The sequence below is a fragment of the Staurois parvus genome, unplaced genomic scaffold, assembly GCF_062004578.1.
Source record: "Staurois parvus isolate SC_StPar_1 unplaced genomic scaffold, SC_StPar_1.0 ptg000448l, whole genome shotgun sequence".
Lineage (NCBI taxonomy): Eukaryota > Metazoa > Chordata > Amphibia > Anura > Ranidae > Staurois > Staurois parvus.
In genome coordinates this window covers 903,643-923,139 of record NW_028318244.1, presented here as the reverse complement: position 1 = coordinate 923,139, position 19,497 = coordinate 903,643, and the positions used below count along the sequence as shown (strand labels likewise).

The 19,497-nt window shown below is 44.3% G+C and overlaps 1 protein-coding gene across 1 annotated transcript in view; it reads left to right on the top strand.

Annotated features, from left to right (window-relative positions):
• Positions 1 to 19,497, top strand: part of NCOA1 (nuclear receptor coactivator 1) — a 641,218-nt gene that overhangs the window by 110,825 nt on the left and 510,896 nt on the right. Inside the window, exon 2 of the mRNA XM_089688167.1 lies at positions 10,679 to 10,849. The gene's annotated coding sequence lies outside the window, so the exon portion shown is untranslated. The remainder of the gene's footprint in view (positions 1 to 10,678; positions 10,850 to 19,497) is intronic.

The following is a 19,497-nucleotide window of genomic DNA, read 5'->3' as shown; positions in this document are numbered from 1 at the left end:
GTGGCCCTCAGTAACAATTCTGTGTCTGTCGCTGAGTAACAATTCTGTGGCCCTAACTAACGTTTCTGTGGCCCTAAGTAACAATTCTCTGGCACTCAGTAACAATTCTGTCTGTCCCTGAGTAACAATTCTGTGGCCCTAACTAACGTTTCTGTGGCCCTAAGTAACAATTCTCTGGCACTCAGTAACAATTCTGTCTGTCCCTGAGTAACAATTCTGTGGCCCTAAGTAACAATTCTGTGGCCCTCAGTAACAATTCTGTGTCTGTCCCTGAGTAACAATTCTGTGGCCCTAACTAACGTTTCTGTGGCCCTAAGTAACAGTTCTGTGGCCCTCAGTAACAATTCTGTCTCTGTCCCTGAGTAACAATTCTGTGGCCCTAACTAACGTTTCTGTGGCCCTCAGTAACAGTTCTGTGGCCCTCAGTAACAATTCTGTGTCTGTCCCTGAGTAACAATTCTGTGGCCCTAACTAACGTTTCTGTGGCCCTAAGTAACAATTCTCTGGCACTCAGTAACAATTCTGTCTGTCCCTGAGTAACAATTCTGTGGCCCTAATAACGTTTCTGTGGCCCTAAGTAACAGTTCTGTGGCCCTCAGTAACAATTCTGTGTCTGTCCCTGAGTAACAATTCTGTGGCCCTAACTAACGTTTCTGTGGCCCTAAGTAACAATTCTCTGGCAGTCAGTAACAATTCTGTCTGTCCCTGAGTAACAATTCTGTGGCCCTCATTAACAATTCTGTGTCCCTGAATAATGCTTCTCTGTCCCTAAGTAACGTTTCTCTGTCCCCAAGTAACGTTTCTGTGGCCCTAACTCTGTCCCTAATACAGAGCGGTTTGCCTCTCTTGAATGACTGGAGGCAAATGAAGAATTCTAAAATGGCCGCTATTTATAGCTCGACCATTACACAGTGCTGGCTGCCTGGCTGCTGATTGGCTAATGCGATCACATGTCATTAAGGGAAGCATTATGGGTCAGCGCGCCTTGTCTGCGCGCCTTCCCAGACATCCCCGCTCCGTCGCCGCACATGTCCGCCGCCATTTTAGGAAAAATTTCGATTCGCGCGTCCGAAGTAGGCTATTTTTCGGATTCGGCGCGAATTGAAAATTTTCCAATATTCGACTCGAATTCCACTTCGCCTACTTCGATTCGCTCATCTCTAGTGTTCATCATACATCATTCATCAATACATCATTAAATATATTTTTAATTACAAGTAGTGTAAGTACCTAAAGTCAACCTGGTATCAGTCTCTTGCAGTTCCTGTACAGCAGAGCTGGAGTGTTAGAGGAAGCAGCATCTTAAGAAGCCAATCGGTTCATGTGTTGACAAGGAGCATACCGATACTACCGATACTGTAGGGGGAGAGGATGGAGTGACAGCAAGATGAGCTCATCATTCTACTGCTTCTCCTATCACTGTCCAGTCACAGACTGGGCATGAGTCCAAGACAACCATAGGTTGAATGATGCTGGCCATGAGATGGAGGACATCTAGTAGCAGAAAAAAGTACTGCTGGGGAAATCTCTGGATTGAAGCTGAATATTGCAGCAAAAGCTGGTTTTGTTATTTTTTTCTGTATTGGGCTATTCTTTGTGTTATTTGTGGTTCTATTATATCCAAAATATTTTTATCCCCTTAATGCAATCTCCCGGTGGCCCTTTTAGTGGGTTTAGTGCCTGGGAGACATGTATGTGGAGAGATATGGCAGAAAAGTGTATGTGACCAAGACACTGGTAGGTGATGGCTTGGGGGGTCTGTGTGAGGTGGTGGAGTGATTCCAAAATACTCTAGTGCATCACCTCTCAAGACTGAAGATTCTGTATGGCAGTGGTCCCCAAATTGTGGGCCAGATGTGGCCCTTTGCTTGTCTTTATCCAGCTCCTAGGGCTCTATTCCTCCCACTGAAACAAGACACTATTCCTTCAACTGACAATAAAGAGGAAGAGCTATTCATCCCAATAACACCATAGATGGGGCACTGTTCGTTCTACTGACACCATAGATTGGGAACTATTCCTCCCACTGATACCAATGATAGACACTATTCTTTCCAATGACATTAATTATGGGCTCTATTCCATCCACTGACACCAACAAAGGGGCACTACTCCTTTGACTGAAACCAATTATAGACACTGTTCCTTCCAATAATATTAATGATGGGGCACTATTCTTCTCCCTGACACCAATGATGGGACACTATTCCTTCTACTGATACCAATGATGGGGCACTATTCCTCCCACTGACACCAATGATGGGGTACTATTCCTCCCACTGACACAAATGATGGGGCACTATTCCTCCCACTGATACCAATGATTGGGCAATATTTCTCCCACTGATGCCAATGATGGGGCACTATTCCTCCCACTGATACCAATGATGGGGCAATATTCCTCCCACTGATATCAATGATGGGGCACTTTTCCTCCCACTGATACCAATGATGGGGCACTATTCCTCCCACTGATACCAATGATGGGGTACTATTCCTCCCACTGACACAAATGATGGGGCACTATTCTTCCCACTGATACCAATGATGGGACACTATTCCTCCCACTGATACCAATAATGGGGCACTATTCCTCCCACTGATACCAATGATTGGGCAATATTCCTTCCACTGATGCCAATGATGGGGCACTATTCCTCCCACTGATACCAATGATGGGGCACTATTCCTCCCACTGATACCAATGATGGGGCAATATTCCTCCCACTGATATCAATGATGGGGCACTATTCCTTCCACTGACACCAATGATGGGGCACTATTCTTCCCACTGATACCAACGATGGGGCAATATTCCTCCCACTGATACCAATGATGGGGCACTATTTCTTCCACTGACACCAATGATGGGGCACTATTCTTCCCACTGATACCAACGATGGGGCAATATTCCTCCCACTGATACCAATGATAGGGAACTATTCCCCCCACTGATATCAATGATGGGACATTACTTCTCCCACTGATACCAATGATGGGGCACTATTCCTCTCACTGATACCAATGATGAGGCACTATTCCTCCCACTGATACCAATGATGGGACACTATTCCTCCCACTGATACCAATGATGGGGCACTATTCCCCCCACTGATATCAATGATGGGACACTATTCCTCCCACTAATACCAATGATGGGACACTATTCCTCCCACTAATACCAATGGTGGGGCAATATTCCTTCCACTGATACCAATGATGGGGCACTGTTCCTTCCATAGATACCAATGATGGGGCACTATTCCTCCCACTGATACCAATGATGGGGCACTATTCCTTCCATAGATACCAATGTTGGGGCACTATACCTCCCACTGATACCAATGATGGGGCACTATTCCCCCCACTGATATCAATGATGGGACACTACTTCTCCCACTGATACAAACATGGGGTGCCATTCCTCTCAATGACACAATAATGGAGATTTTTAATACCAATACCTCCTCCTGCCCACACACATTATGTAAATATTTTACCCCTGCTGACCACCAAGTCTGAGGCATTTTCTGCTCCCACTGGCCAAAACCCAGCCCTTCTAAAGTCCAAAGGACAGTAAAAAAAGTTTGAAGACCCCGCTCTACAGTAACAGATAAGTTCAGAAGAGGGTATATCTGAGGGTAGCAGTAAAAGCACAGCAGATGAGTTTGTATACACTCATATGCACCCTCTGCAGTCCATATTTAATGTCTGGGAGGTAGATTGGCTTCTGTATCATGTGACTGTTGTGATCGGTTCTCACAGTGGTCGCATGGTCGACACCTGATCGGAAGCCTTGATTGAGAACTGTCGGCGCATGAAGTGAAAGCACTCTCAGCACACAACCTCATGCCAGAATGGACATATATGTGCTATGGTTGAGCATTAAAGCCCATATTTCTTATCACCATATGTGTGCATTACGTGGTCAGCAAGAGGTAAATGTGGAATGATAATGGCAAAATCGCAATCAGTTTAATTCTTGCTGTTTATGTCCCTTTGGGGAAATTTCCCTTCACTTCCTGTCCCAGAGACGCAAACGAAAGTGAAAGAAAATCTCTACAAATCTCAGCGACTGCTCTTAGGTAGCTGTCATGGGTACAGGTGCCCTTATTGGAAGACTTTCCTAACTTCTTCTTCAGGTGATAACTGTAATGTGTTGGACCTCTCATTATTTTCCATATTAGTGACAATGGCAATGGAGATGGCAAATGTAGTCAGCAGGGCTCTGATGACAATAAAAGCCTGACAGAGGGCCCAGTCCTTCCCCAAACTATCCGAAATGGGACACCCTGCAACCAGACCATTTGTTTCAACAAAAAGATTAACATATTTTATTTATGGTATTTACCTGTAACAGCCTCCCTTGTGTAGACATCCAAAAGCCCTGGGACTGCTGCAGAGTGCCCCCATCTTGGACGTAATGTCAGAAGTCCCAGCAGACTCAGAAATGACACTCAAATGACCCTCTATAGCAGTCTTTCACAACCTTTTTACCCAGAGGAACCCTTAAAATAATTTTCAGGTCTTAAGGAAACTCTACTGAAATGACTTCAGTGGGGTTCATTGGGAAAACGCCCCTTACCTTGATGATCAGGTTGGCCCCGTACAGATGGGTAAACCATTGGTGGGTCTTTCAAGAGGTGCGGGACCTGGAACTATGCAGGCATCACTGAACAGGAGGTCAATCGGCCAATGTCCAAGGAACCACCCAGCAACCTCTTTTGGAACGCTAGGGATCCACACAATCCTGGTTGAGAATAGGTTATCTATAGTGTTCCCCTTCATTCCTCCCCCAGCAACTATGTAAAAGGTTATGTAGGAAGATGAGGGATGGAGGAGCTGGGCCATCTCCAACAGAAATTAGACGTTCCCTGAAGAGGAGAGGGCTTTGATGCACAAGGAGCTAGAGGGCTGTGCTAGGTCCTTGAGACTGTGTCCACGAGTAGTCAAATTTGCTAGCAAGTTCAAAGACTCTGTGACCTCATAGGAAAGCTGTGTCACTCCAAGTGACTATGTGTATCCTCCCGGAGACTCTAACCAGAAAATGGTACTGGCATCCAGGGGGCCCATCTGGCCTGATAAAAATTACCAACAATGAAGAGCATGGAGAAGCACTAAAAAAATTAGCTCGACAGTAAAAAACGAGATGCCGGCTTCAGCTAGTCTCCTCCCATGCCATGCCCACTAACACGTTTCATCCTCCCAACCTCTATGAGTAAGCCTGTGGGAGAGTGAAACGCATTAGCTGGGTGATGCATGGGAGGAGACTAGCTGAAGCTGGCGTTTCATGTTTTACTATCGGGCTGATTTATTTTGTGTGCGACTCCACGCTCTCCATTGAAGTTCAAGGGCACTTTTCAAGTGTATAAAAAATATTTTATCAAAAGGGAAAATGCTGCAAGTAAGTTACATAGTTACATAGTTAGTCTGGCTGAAAAAAGACAAAAGTCCATCCAGTTCAACCATAGAAAAATAAAAAAGTTATAATCCTATACCAACAGTTGATCCAGAGGAAGGCCAAAAACCCAGCAAAGCATGATCCAATTTGCTTCTGCAGGGGAAAAAAATTCCTTCCTGATCCCCCGAGAGGCAATCGGATATTCCCTGGATCAAGTTTACCTATAAATGTTAGTATCCAGTTATATTTTGTGTATCCAAGAAACAATCCAGGACTTTTTTGAAGCAATCCACTGAGCTGGCCAGAACCAACTCTTGAGGGAGTCTATTCCACATTTTCACAGCTCTTACTGTGAAGAAACCTTTCCGCGTTTTGGAGATTAAATCTCTTTTCCTCCAGATGTAAAGAGTGCCCCCTTGTCCTCCGTGATGACCTCAGGGTGAATAGCTCTAAGTCTTTAATATACTCGCCAGTGGCGGACCGATCATTTGGAAACTAGGGCACTGCCCGAGGGCCCGGGGTCAGTAGGGGGCCCCATGAGATGCCCCTGTACCTTTTTCATAGGCTTTTTTGTGTTTGGACAAGGACACAGGGGCCCCATGATCCCTTATTGCCCGGGGGCCCCATGAGTTGTCAGTCCGCCCCTGATACTCGCTTTTTTACCTTCAATTTCTTATGTTAATGACAGGGTCTCTTTAAAAGTCACTTTTGGTTAGCATGGCCATTTCACAAGGAATTCTAAGGGGGGAAAAAACGTCTTTTCGTGGTTTTCGTGGTCACAGTCTATTTTAATGATTGCATTCCTATGGGTGTAATCATCTTGTATTGCGCCGCGAGTACTTGGGGTCTCCTGTGCTATGGGGCTACATAACTTTGAAGCACGTGACTCACATTTCTGACCGTGCAAAGATTTCTCTGGAGAGCCTGTGCTCTGCTTTCTGACATATGCGGCATGCCTGACCTCTCTCTGAACTCTGTGTGCTCTCTAAGAACCTCCTGAACTTCCCAGCACCTAGAACATGACACCATTATAGCTCCAAAAAAGAAAGACCTCAAAAAAACATTTCTGTAATTTCCCATGAGGGAGCTATTTGGATCTCCATGTTACATCTAATAATTTATTAGCTCAGAATCTGCAGATGGGAGACAACAATTTATATGAGGAGGAGCCTATCTAAACCAGGCACCCAGAATTATGTGTGCTCTGTGCCTGCCCTGCTCTGTGATTGGTGGGAATTATCCAGCGACTGCGTCTATCCCCACCAGTCACTGAGATCTCATACTAAAGCTGGCCGTAGGTGGAGTTCGGCTAGCTCATCAGGGATTGCCTCTGTCGAAGGAACATGTTGGAAAATTTCAGGCTACAGCCAATCTGACATTCACCATTCATTGTGATTAATTCTTCCAGTACATGTGTTTTAACTAATTGTGGACACTGCATTTCCTACTCATGCTCCAAAAACTTCAGTACATAAGACAAGTGAAGTATGCCCTGTCGTTCTGCCTATCTGGCGCTCCCCCGTTGTACTTACCAGGAATACCCCACTGTCAAAATGACAGCCAGGGATTGCTGTGTAATTGCAGCAACTGTAGAAGCTGCTGCTACCAAAATATAGACAGTTTGACACAGTGTTTATAAACATTGTTCAGAAAGATGGACAGATACAAAGTAACACTATGTATATACATTGTTCAGATGGGAGATAGAGAGATACAAAGTAGCATTGTTTATAAACATCGATCAGACGGGAGATAGAGAGATACAAAGTAACATTGTTTATAAACATCGATCAGACGGGAGGTAGAGAGATACAAAGTAGCATTGTTTATAAATATTGCTCAGATGGGAGGTAGAGAGATGCAAAGTAACATTGTTTATAAATATTGCTCAGATGGGAGGTAGAGAGATACAAAGTAACATTGTTTATAAACATTGATCAGACGGGAGATAGACAGATACAAAGTAGCATTGTTTATAAATATTGCTCAGATGGGAGGTAGAGAGATACAAAGTAACATTGTTTATAAACATTGATCAGACGGGAGATAGAGAGATACAAAGTAACATTGTTTATAAACATTGATCAGACGGGAGATAGAGAGATACAAAGTAGCATTGTTTATAAACATCGATCAGACGGGAGAGAGAGATATACAAAATAACATTGTTTATAAACATCGATCAGACGGGAGAGCGAGAGATACAAAGTAGCATTGTTTATAAACATCGATCAGACGGGGGATAGAGAGATACAAAGTAACATTGTTTATAAACACTGATCAGATGGGAGATGGAGAGATACAAAGTAACATTGTTTATAAACATTGATCAGACGAGAGATACAAAGTAACATTGTTTATAAACATTGATCAGACGGAAGAGATAGAGATACAAAGTAACATTGTTTATACACATCGATCAGACGGGAGATAGAGAGATACAAAGTAACATTGTTTATAAACATTGATCAGACGGGAGATAGAGAGATACAAAGCATCCTTGTTTATAAACATCGATCAGATGGGAGATAGATACATAAAGTAACAATGTGACTTTTGTGTTTATTTTGTTTCGTTCATCTGCAGAGCAAAGAGGTGAGCTTCAATCTACATCATAATGTGAAAAAAGATTTTTCTAAGAATAAATTTTGTCCCTATTTAACTCCTTCTAACCCCATAAGTTTACCCCAGCCATTCTCAACCAGAATTCTATGAAACCCTAGGGTTCCTCCAGGTGTTGCTAGGGGTTCATTAAACTGTAGCTGATAAATCTCCCATCTGATGTTTCCAGCATTATAACTATTCCCACGTCACTTGGCAGAGCCAGCGGCATGATACCCATGATCTGTTTAGCTTCCTGTAAGGGTGGCATTATGACTACCACTGTAACGGGAGCATTCTTCCATCTGACCACCAATGTAAGGGACATTCTTCCCACTGATCACCAATGTAAGGGACATTCTTCCCACTGATCACCAATGTAAGGAGCATTCTTCCCCCTGATCACCAATGTAAGGAACATTCCTCCCACTGATCACCAATGTAAGGGACATTCTTCCCACTGATCACCAATGTAAGGAACATTCCTCCCACTGATCACCAATGTAAGGAGAATTCTCCCCACTGATCACCAATGTAAGGGACATTCTTCCCACTGATCACCAATGTAAGGAACATTCTTTCCACTGATCACCAATGTAAGGGACATTCTTCCCACTGACCACCAAAGTAAGTAGCATTCTCCCCACTGATCACCAATGTAAGGAGAATTCTCCCCACTGATCACCAATGTAAGGCACATTCTTCCCACTGATCACCAATGTAAGGAACATTCTTCCCACTGATCACCAATGTAAGGAACATTCTTCCCACTGATCACCAATGTAAGGGACATTCTTCCCACTGACCCCAATGTAAGGGACATTCTTCCCACTGATCACCAATGTAAGGAGCATTCTTCTCACTGATCACCAATGTAAGGGACATTCTTCCCACTGACCACCAATGTAAGGAGCATTCTTCCCACTGATCCCCAATGTAAGGAACATTCTTCCCACTGATCCCCAATGTAAGGAACATTCTTCCCACTGATCCCCAATGTAAGGAGCATTCTTCCCACTGATCTCCAATATAAGGAGCATTCTTCCCACTGATCACCAATGTAAGGAACATCTTTCCCACTGATCACCAATATAAGGAACATCTTTCCCACGGACCTCCAATGTAAGTAACATTCTCCTCACTGATCACCAATGTAAAGGATATTGTGTCTTGTGACTCCTGGAAGGGCAATGGCCCTTGACGGTGGCCCCACTTCGCGGTTTTCGCTGCCAGTCACTGGTCCACAGGCTTTTGTATGCTACGTGGTGGTGGAGTGTCAGTGTGGGATTTAACTGTACAGTGTGGACCATGTTATGGCCCCCTCAGACCTTATTACAATCCAATGACCTTAGTTAGTGGTCATATATATTGTTATAACCAGCCCACGTGCCCTTCTCTCTCCCCCCTCCTTTCCCATATTTTGTTGATGTTTTTTACTGATGACAAGCCCTTCCTTTGGACTGCGAGTTGATGTGGTTATCTCCCACTTTCTGGTGAAGGAACATATGTATGTCAGCTTTATTATATTATAAGTTCTCAATTGGCTCCTCACTTTCTGTGTTGGTTTCCTATACATGGGAATTAAGTCCTTTGAGGATTCCACTGGGTCCCCTGCCTGCTACATGCTTGTTTTTGCACCCCCATACCTGACCTTTGAAGTTTCTTCTGCCCGTCCTGAACCAAGAGGTGGCTTCCTCCCTTGTGCTCTGTGGGGTCCACTACTGTCCAGTGCCTATTGGTCTATTTTATTTATTACTAGCCCCTGAGGAAGCGACTGCCTTCATGAAACAGGTCGGGCATTCTCTACAGTATCTGAATGTTCCTCACCCCTCTACAGGATTATTCTGGTGGTAATCTCTATGTTCTAACCACTGTTTGCCATCATTTCGATTGTTTGGTGGGTTCTGGGACATTCACTATGGGTATATTGTACAACAAAATTTTATCAGATACTTTCTAAATATTATGTGATGTTGAATAAAGGAACATTGATTTTATTTTTTTGTGTATCGAGTTTCTGTGCGTAGAAAGTCCATCCTCACAATTTATTTCACAAATAGTCTATACTAGGGCTTGGCACTTTTGTATCTATCGGGTGTGACCTTATATCACCCGAGGGTCACCCCACTTTTCTATTATATATGCCTAAGAAGTATAATGTGTGCTGCTTTTAATCACAGATCTGGCAGTTTTCTCTCTCTCCTTTTCAGGGAGAAGAAACAAGCAGATTGCTGTTCTGTGCGTACAGAGTTCTGTGTGTTTGTAAACACAGAGCTCTGGCGCTGTTATTGGACACAGCCGATCAGCAGGTATCAGTCAAAATCATTGGCCGAAACCTACTGATAAATTTGTGCTGTTTCCAATCACACGCACGCACGCCCCAAACCAAGCAGAAAGCCAGCAACATATATTTACATTGCCGAGCCTGCATCAGCTGTCCACTCACAGTAAATATATGGGGAGGAGGTGGAAAGTGATTAATAAATATACATTTTTTTATAATTTTTTTCTACAGAAAGGGTTACTGTTTTTCTGAGGCTGTTTTATGGACTTGGTTTAGATGCATGTAATGTTTGGCTCGGTCCTTCTGTAATTGTTTAACGTAATAGTTGATTTTTTTTTTCGGTATCGGAATAAAGTGGGTCTCATCTGATTTCTCTTCCTTTCCTTCCATAGATCTTGGTAATTGATGCACTCCCTCCTGCCGCAAGACTTCATTTAGAGCTTGTCAATGGCGGATCAATGAGCACGCTTCCTGGCGTTTTACGATCTCACCTCTCCGCCTACAGCTAATTTCCCGAGCAGCTCCATTCCCATGAGACTGGCAGCCATTCCAGAAAGTTAGAGGTACGTTTCATGTCCTGTGTGCTTCTGGGAATGTTACAATGGCATTGCGCCGCCTCCATTTAGTACCTCACTGGGTAGCGGCATAAACTATGAAATGGACTTCACTGGGAGATCTGGTTCAGATTTTTATTGTTTCGGTTTGTAGTCACTTTGGGAACATTCTAATCTTCTGGATGGTTATAACCTATGTTCTGTGAAATTAAAGTTTAAAGCTCATTCCACTTTGGTATGTGATAGGTTAGCTTTCACCATTGGTGACAATGGTCATGGTCCGTTATGTGACAACGTTGGACACTGGTCATGGATTTTTTTCAGTATAAAGCTCCAGGCTCCAAGAGCAAAACCCTACCCCAAGATATTTTACTCTAACCCTCCTTTTAACCCCATTTTCAAAAATATAACTATCAAATATCAACCCAATGATATCACCATAATCTCACATTTAAAGCCCAACTCTGGAATATCTGAAAGTTCTTCCTTGCAGTAGAGCTGCACCCTCACTGCAAGGGTTACTTGCACATTGAGATCTAGGGTAGAGTAAAAACATTTTTAGTTACCTGATCCTCTACTCCTCCAGCATATGGTGGTGCCCCATGTTTTGATGGTGGACTGTTCCTCAGTGTCATCACATTTTTGGATCCTGCATTGGTCTTGATGACGTCAGGAACTTAGACTGCTAGAGAAGGAGAAAGGAGAAGATGCTGTGGGGACGGGTGTAGCAGCATGGAGGAGCTGAGGATTGTGTATGTACATTTTCTTTTTTAGACCTCCTAGACCTAACCAAGCAGCTAACCCATGCAGGGCCGCTGATAAGGCAGTATAGCCAGCCTTCCTGTACCTGACCCGGGCCCTATTTGTTCAAAAGAGAAGCCTGTGCAGGAGAGTTGGCTGTATTGCCTTATTGCTGACACTTGTGACTCTTTTGGATCCCCCTGCACTTCCAGCTTCTGTCCTCTCCTCTCTCGCTGGCTGCTGTGGGCACACAGGGAGGTAATTTCAGGATGGAGAGTGGGGGGGGGGGGTTAAATATATCATAGTTACTGGCCCCTTCCTTTTCTGAATGTATACAGTGAGTGATTAGTACCAATTGCTCATGTGTCCATTCATCTCTGAAGCGTAGTAAGTTGTTTTTATTATGCTTCAGTTTGAATGAACAAGAAGCCTCAGGGCACTTCCCATTCATTCACTGTCCAGTGAAGCTGAGGCTGCAGAGAAAGTGACTGATGGCATATTTACTGGCCCCTTCCTTTTCTAAATGAACACAGTGAGTGATCGGTACCAATTGCTCCTGTATCTATTCATCACTGACGCATAGTAAGCTGTGTTGTGTTTACTATGCTTCAGTTTGTGAATGAACAAGAAACCACAGAGCACTTCCTATTCATTCACTGTCCAGTGACGCTGAGGCTGCAGAGAAAGGGACCGATAGCATATTTACTGGCCCCTTCCTTTTCTAAATGAACACAGTGAGGGATGGGTACCAATCGCTCCTCTGCATATTCATCACAGAAGCATAGTAAGCTGTGCTGTGTTTACTATGCTTCAGTTTGTGAATGAACAAGAAACCTCAGAACACTTCCCATTCATTCACAGTCCATTGAAGCTGAGGCTGCAGAGAAAGGGAGTAGAGAGAGAGAGACAGTACCAACATGAAAATACCAAAATTATAAATATCCCTCTCATACTCTACAATAAAGCTGCTACGTTTGGAGTCTAATTCTAGGATTTATAATTGTGCACTGTACAGAATGGGAGTTATGGGTTAAACTTTCCAGGGCGTTGAAGAATCAAAATACACACATTTATCTCAGAAACCCTGTGAGAACATTACACCTGGACTGATGTCCAAAGACCCCGATGGGAAGAATTAAACATTTGGCCTTCCTTAGACTCTGTATTGTTAAAGTGTTATGTATGTTCTGAACTAACGCTGCTCTGACTTGATCATGATAGACCTGTGTTGTGATCTCCAAAATATTTATGAAAATATCATCTAGACTAGCCAGCATTCCATGGAACCCTAGAGTTCCGCCAGAGGTTGCTAGGGGTTCCTTGAGCATTGAGCAATGGGTAATTTCTGCCTTTCAGATAAGTAACCACTGACACCAATGACATTTTTAGCTATCTATATTGTGGAGGTGGATTCTACCCAATGACCCCAAATACAGGGAGCATTCTTCCCAGTGACCATCCCACTAATGTACTGTGAGCTCCCTGGACGGAAAGTTATTTCCAGGGTTCCTCCATATTAAAAAGGTTGAGTAAGACCAATACATGCTTGGGTGGACCATGAAAGGCTACAATTGGAGATCAGATGAGAACATCATGCCTAGACTGTGCAATTTGCATGCAGACACCGTCCTAGACTGATGTCCAAAGACCTCCAAGTGAAGAATTAAACATTTGTCCTTCCTTTCACTCATGCATGTTCTGAACTAAGGCTAGCCATACATTACGGAATTTTCTTTTCTTCAACCAGAGGCTCCCTGAAACCAGGAGTTGAAATAAAGAAAATTGTTCAATTCTCCTATAAACACAGTCAGTGCTAATGGGAGAATTCCTCCTGCAGTGCTATTGTGTTCTGCCAGCAAAGAGCATGGGAAGCCTTCCTCACCAACAGAATACAATCACTGCAGGCAGTGATCGTACAAAAAAAAACCCAACAGGTTGGTTGTACTGAAGTCAATCAATAGATCAACTTCCATACAACCAGCCTGCCCATAGATGGATTGAAATTCCAAACGTTCCTGCTGAACTGGCCGAATTTCGATCCATTTATGCCTGGGTGACACTTTTCTGACTCAATCATGATAGACCTGTGTTGTAGGAAAATACGATCTAGACCAGCCAGGGTTCCATGGAATCCCAGAGTTACTCCAGAGGTTGCTAGGGGTTCTTTGAGCAATGGGAAATTTCTGCATTTCTGATAAGTAACCACTGACACCAACAATCTTTTTATCTATCTGTATTGTGGAGGGGGATTCTTCTCAATTACCTCAAATGTAAATGTAATTCTTCCAAGTGACCATCGCAATAATGTATGGTGAGCTTTAGTTAGTAGAGCTTCCTGAAACCAGAAAGGAATTTCAAGGGTTCCTTCTTATTAAAAAGGTTGAGAAAGACCTATACACGCTTGGGTGGACCATGAAAGGCTACAATTAGAGATCAAGTGAGAACATTACACCTAGACTGGGCAATTTGAAGCAGACAACTAGTCTGATGTCCAAAGAGACCCAAATTGAAGAAATAAACATTTGGCCTTCCTTAGACTCTGTATTGTTAAAGTATCATTTACAGTATGTTCTGAACTAACTCTTCTCTGACTTGATTGTGATAGGCCTGTGTTGTGATTGCCACAATATTTATGAAAATATGATCACATCCTGCCAGGGTTCCATGGTACCGTAGAGTTCCTTCAAAGGTTGCTAGGGTTTCCTAGAACATTGGGCAAGAGTTCCTTCAAAGGTTGCTAGGGTTTCCTTGAACAATGGGCAATTTCTGCCTTTCAGATAACCACTGACACCAATGACCTTTTTAGCTATTTCAAGGGTTCTTCAATATTAAAAAGGTTTATAAAGGTCTATATATGCTTGGGTGGACCATGAAAGGCTGCAATTGGAGATCATGTGAGAACATTGCGCATGCAGACACTTAGACTGATATCTGGAGACAGCCGTGAAGAGAAAAATTAAACATTTGGCCTTCCTTAGACTCTGTATTGGTAAAGTATCATTTACAGTATGTTCTGAACTAACTCTTCTCTGACTTGATTGTGATAGGCCTGTGTTGTGATCTCCACAATATTTATGAAAATATGATCGCATCCTGCCAGGGTTCCATGGTACCATAGAGTTCCTTCAAAGGTTGCTAGGGTTTCCTTGAACAATGGGCAAGAGTTCCTTCAAGGGTTGCTAGGGTTTCCTTGAACAATGGGCAATTTCTGCCTTTCAGATAACCACTGACACCAATGACCTTTTTAGCTATTTCAAGGGTTCTTCAATATTAAAAAGGTTTATAAAGGTCTATATATGCTTGGGTGGACCATGAAAGGCTGCAATTGGAGATCATGTGAGAACATTGCGCATGCAGACACTTAGACTGATATCTGGAGACAGCCGTGAAGAGAAAAATTAAACATTTGGCCTTCCTTAGACTCTGTATTGGTAAAGTATCATTTACAGTATGTTCTGAACGAACTCTTCTCTGACTTGATTGTGATAGGACTGTGTTGTGGTCTCCGCAATATTTATGAAAATATGATCGCATCCTGCCAGGGTTTCATGGTACCCTAGAGTTCCTTCAAAGGTTGCTAGGGTTTCCTTGAACAATGGGCAAGAGTTCCTTCAAAGGTTGCTAGGGTTTCCTTGAACAATGGGCAATTTCTTCCTTTCAGATAACCACTGACACCAATGCCCTTTTTAGATTTTTCAAGGGTTCCTCAATATTAAAAAGGTTTAGAAAGGTCTATACATGCTTGGGTGGACCATGAAAGGCTGCAATTGGAGAACAGGTGAGAACATTGCGCATGCAGACACTTAGACTGATATCTGGAGACAGCCATGAAGAGAAAAATTAAACATTTGGCCTTCCTTTGACTCTGTATTGCCATGCATATGCTGAACTATTTCCTCTCTGACTGGATCAGGATAGACTTGCATTGTAATCTACAAAATATTTATGAAAATACGATCCAGGCTTTCTCACTCTTGGCTGGGCCATGACAGGCTGCAATTGGAGACCGGGGCCTTAAAGCAGCTATGCTAGCCACCAAGAGATATCAGTTCCCTTTACTTTTTGTGGTTTAATATGTCAAATAGAGAAGTAATTAGTTTTATTAGCTCCTTGTAAATGCAATATCTCTCTTCAGCTGCTGGCAAGCCATTTGTCTTTTGGTGGCAGCTCTCCAAAACACGAAAAGTACTTGAAGCAGAAGTTGTGAGTTTATCCATCCTGCCAGAAAGAGGAAGAGGAATCCACCAAACAGTCCCAACATCCTTCCTTATTGTAGAAGAAGAGCCAGATGGTGGATGGAAACACAAACAGCAAAAAAAAAAAAAAAGGAAATTGCAATGTCATGCAATTCTGGTATAAGAGGCAATGACTGTATGAGATTTGACCATGTGCCTTTTATTCTAACAACAGACTGATTCAATTAAACTGGATCCCGTGGTTCCTGGTGTAGAGCTACCGTGAGAATATGAATAGGGTCTGCCATTGGCTATCTCCTTCTGGAAATGTCTCAGTTGCCTGTTTGTTATGTTGACCCAATGGCTTTGGTATTTTCCTAACCACTTACCTGACACGAGTATGCAGATGAAGAGGACTCCCTCTAGTGGCTAATTTACAAATGTGTCTATTTAATCTGATGATAAAATATGGATGAGCACTCCATTTTTTTTCCCATTAGGGGCTGCATCCCCGCAACATTTCCAGACACCTGCTGTCTGTAAAGATTATTCGCCAGTATTCTCTTGTTATACGGCAATAAAATGCTTGAACAAAAAATATGGATAAGCAACCTTGTCAAAATGTAAAAGTCAAAGTGGACCCAACTTCACATATATATTTTTTATATAAGGAGATGCATGCTCAGTAATGTGTCAGTGTAACACTTCCAGGTATTTATTACCACTCACAGAGATCACAGTACACCCCATGACAATGCCTTTATCTGATTTGTCTCTAGGACAGTTCTACTTCTTGGCTTTGTTCAGAAATGTTTGATACAAATCAGCCCCTGCTTCTCACCTTGAGACTGGTGGACAGGAGATTGAGGAAATGATTCCTTCTGCCTGTATAACACTGATGCCATAATCGCAATCTAGGAAGGGTGAAGAAAAACACATCTAAATACTTTGGGCATGTGCAGTACGCCCAGACGCTCACCCATAGCTCTTCAGCCAAAATTTCTGGCAATTTGGCCATTCTACCACAACGCCCCCTTCCACCCCACCCATCACTGAAAACCCTTTCCACCCCCTTCCATCACCGAAAACCCTTTCCAGCACTGCAAATCCTATCTTCTCTCCTGTTCATCACTACAACTCTTTTTACCATGCATCTCAGGACATCTCTGCAACCCTCTTCCACCCAGGGGCGGACTGACCATTTGGAAACTCGGGCACTGCCCGAGGTCAGTAGGGGGCCCCATGAGATGCCCCTGGTACCTTTTTCATAGGCTTTTTTGAGTTTGGGCAAGGACACAGGGGCCCCATGATCCCCTAATGCCCGGGGGCCCCGTGAGTTGTCAGTCCGCCCCTGCTTCCACCAGTGCACCCCTTTTACCATTCAACCCCTTCCACCTCTCCAACCCTCACCCCCATACACCATTGCACCCCCTTTGACTTCTGCACCCTCTTCCACCATTGCAACTCCTCCCACCTCACCCACTTCTTTGTACACTTGCATCCCTTTCTACCTCTGCAGTCCCTGTCACTATTGCGACCCCTTACACCTCTTTCTTCTTTGTACCCCTGTAGCTCTGTAACTCCTTCCACCTCTGCACTCTCTTGCACCAATGCAACCCCTTTTGCCTTTATACCCCCTTTCACCGTTGCCACCACTTTCACCTCTGCACCTCCTTCACTGTGCATCTCCCTTTACCTATGCAACCTTCTTCCACCATTGCACCCTCTTTACCCACTGCAACCCCTTGCACCTCTCCCCCCACTCCAGCAGCATTTCAACCCTTTTACTTCTACACCCTCTTCCACCACTGCATCTCCTTCTACCTCACCCACGTCCTTGCACCTTTGCACCTTTTTTTGTCTCTGCACCCTGGTTCACTGTTGCGTCCACTTCCACCTCACCCACGTCTTTGCACTGTTGCATGCCTTTCTATCTCTGCAACCGCTGTCACCATTGCAACCCCTTACACCTCTTCCTTCTTTGCATCCCCTTCTACTTCTGTAACCCATTTCCACCTCTCCCATTTTTGCACCCCCCTTTACTTCTGCAACCACTTCCACCTCTGCACCCTCTTCCACCATTGCAATCCCTTTTACCTATATATTCCCTTCCACCATTACCACCGCTTCCACCTCTGCACCTCCTTTCACCATTGCAACCCCTTTTGCCACTATACCCCCTTCCACCATTGCCACCACTTCCACCTCTGCCCCTCCTTTCGCCACTGAACCCATTTCACTGTGCATCTCCCTTTACCGCTGCAACCCTCTTCCATGATTGCACCCTCTTCCACCATTGCAACTCCTTCCACCGCACCACCTCCTTGCACCTTTGCATGTTTTCTATCTCTGCACCCTTTTCCACCATTGCAACTTCTTCAACATCAACCACCTCCTTGCACTGCTACCTTTCTACCTCTGCAGCCTCTTTCACCATTGAAATCACCTCCACCTTTTCCTTCTTTACACCACCTTCTACTTCTGCAACCAATTCCACCTCTGCCCCTCCTTTCACCATTGCAACCCCTTTTTCCTCTATACCTCCTTCCACCATTGCCACCATTTCCACCTCTGCACCACCTTTCGCCACTGAACCCATTTCACTGTGCATCTCCCTTTACCTCTGCAACCCTCTTCCACCATTGCACCCTCTTCCACCATTGCAACTCCTTCCACCGCACCACCTCCTTGCACCTTTGCACGTTTTCTACCTCTGCACCCTGTTCCACCATTGCATCCACTTCCACCTCTGCACCCTCTTCAACCATTGCAACTTCTTCACCCTCAACCACCTCCTTGCACTGCTACCTTTCTACCTCTGCAGCCTCTTTCACCAGTGAAACCACTTCCACCTCTTCCTTCTTTGCACCACCTTCTACCTCTGCAACCTATTCCACCTCTGTACCCTCTTTCACCATTGCAACCACTTCTTCCTCTACACTCCTTTCCACCATTGCCACCATTTCCATCTCTGCCTCATATTCCACCATTGCAACCACTTCCACCTTTGCAAACCCTTTCATCTGTGCACCCACTTCCACCTTTATGCACAGCTCATCTGAAGAGTTAGGTTGGGAATCCTGTGGGCTGTGGTTAATGCCTGGGATGGAGCCAAATGATGTTGTGTTTTCAGCTGTCCACAAAGGTGGAGCAAAGCACTGTCAGCCACTCCGCACGAAGGATCAATATAAGGAGTCAGAGGAGGAGGCAGAAGGGGACAAGAACTGTCACTCACGCCAGAGCAGGGGCAGACTGACCATTTGGAAACTCGGGCACTGCCCGAGGGCCCGGGGCAGTAGGGGGCCCCATGTGATACCCCTGGTACCTCTTTCATAGGCTTTTTTGAGTTTGGGCAAGGACACAGGGGCCCCATGATCCCCTATTGCCCGGGGGCCCCATGAGTTGTCAGTCCACCCCTGCGCCAGAGACAAGTAATGGAACGGTGGATGGTGGAAGGAGCCCAAGGAGCTCGTGAACTTGACCAGTCCTTCCTCTTCCCAGGCCCCATAGAACAGATATGACATCTACAATATCAGTTCCACCACTGTTAGGGAAATTCGCTTTCTCTAATTTTTCTGATCACCAATTAAATTGAAGGGAAATCTAAAATTTTGAGTTGCCCCAAGAACAGGAAGACAGTGGGAATCTTCCATTGGAGACAATTAGAGCCCTTTCTACACTGATGTGTTTCTGCTGTGCTTTTACCCTGCTGAAAGCTCAAGAAAAATGCAAGAAAAACAT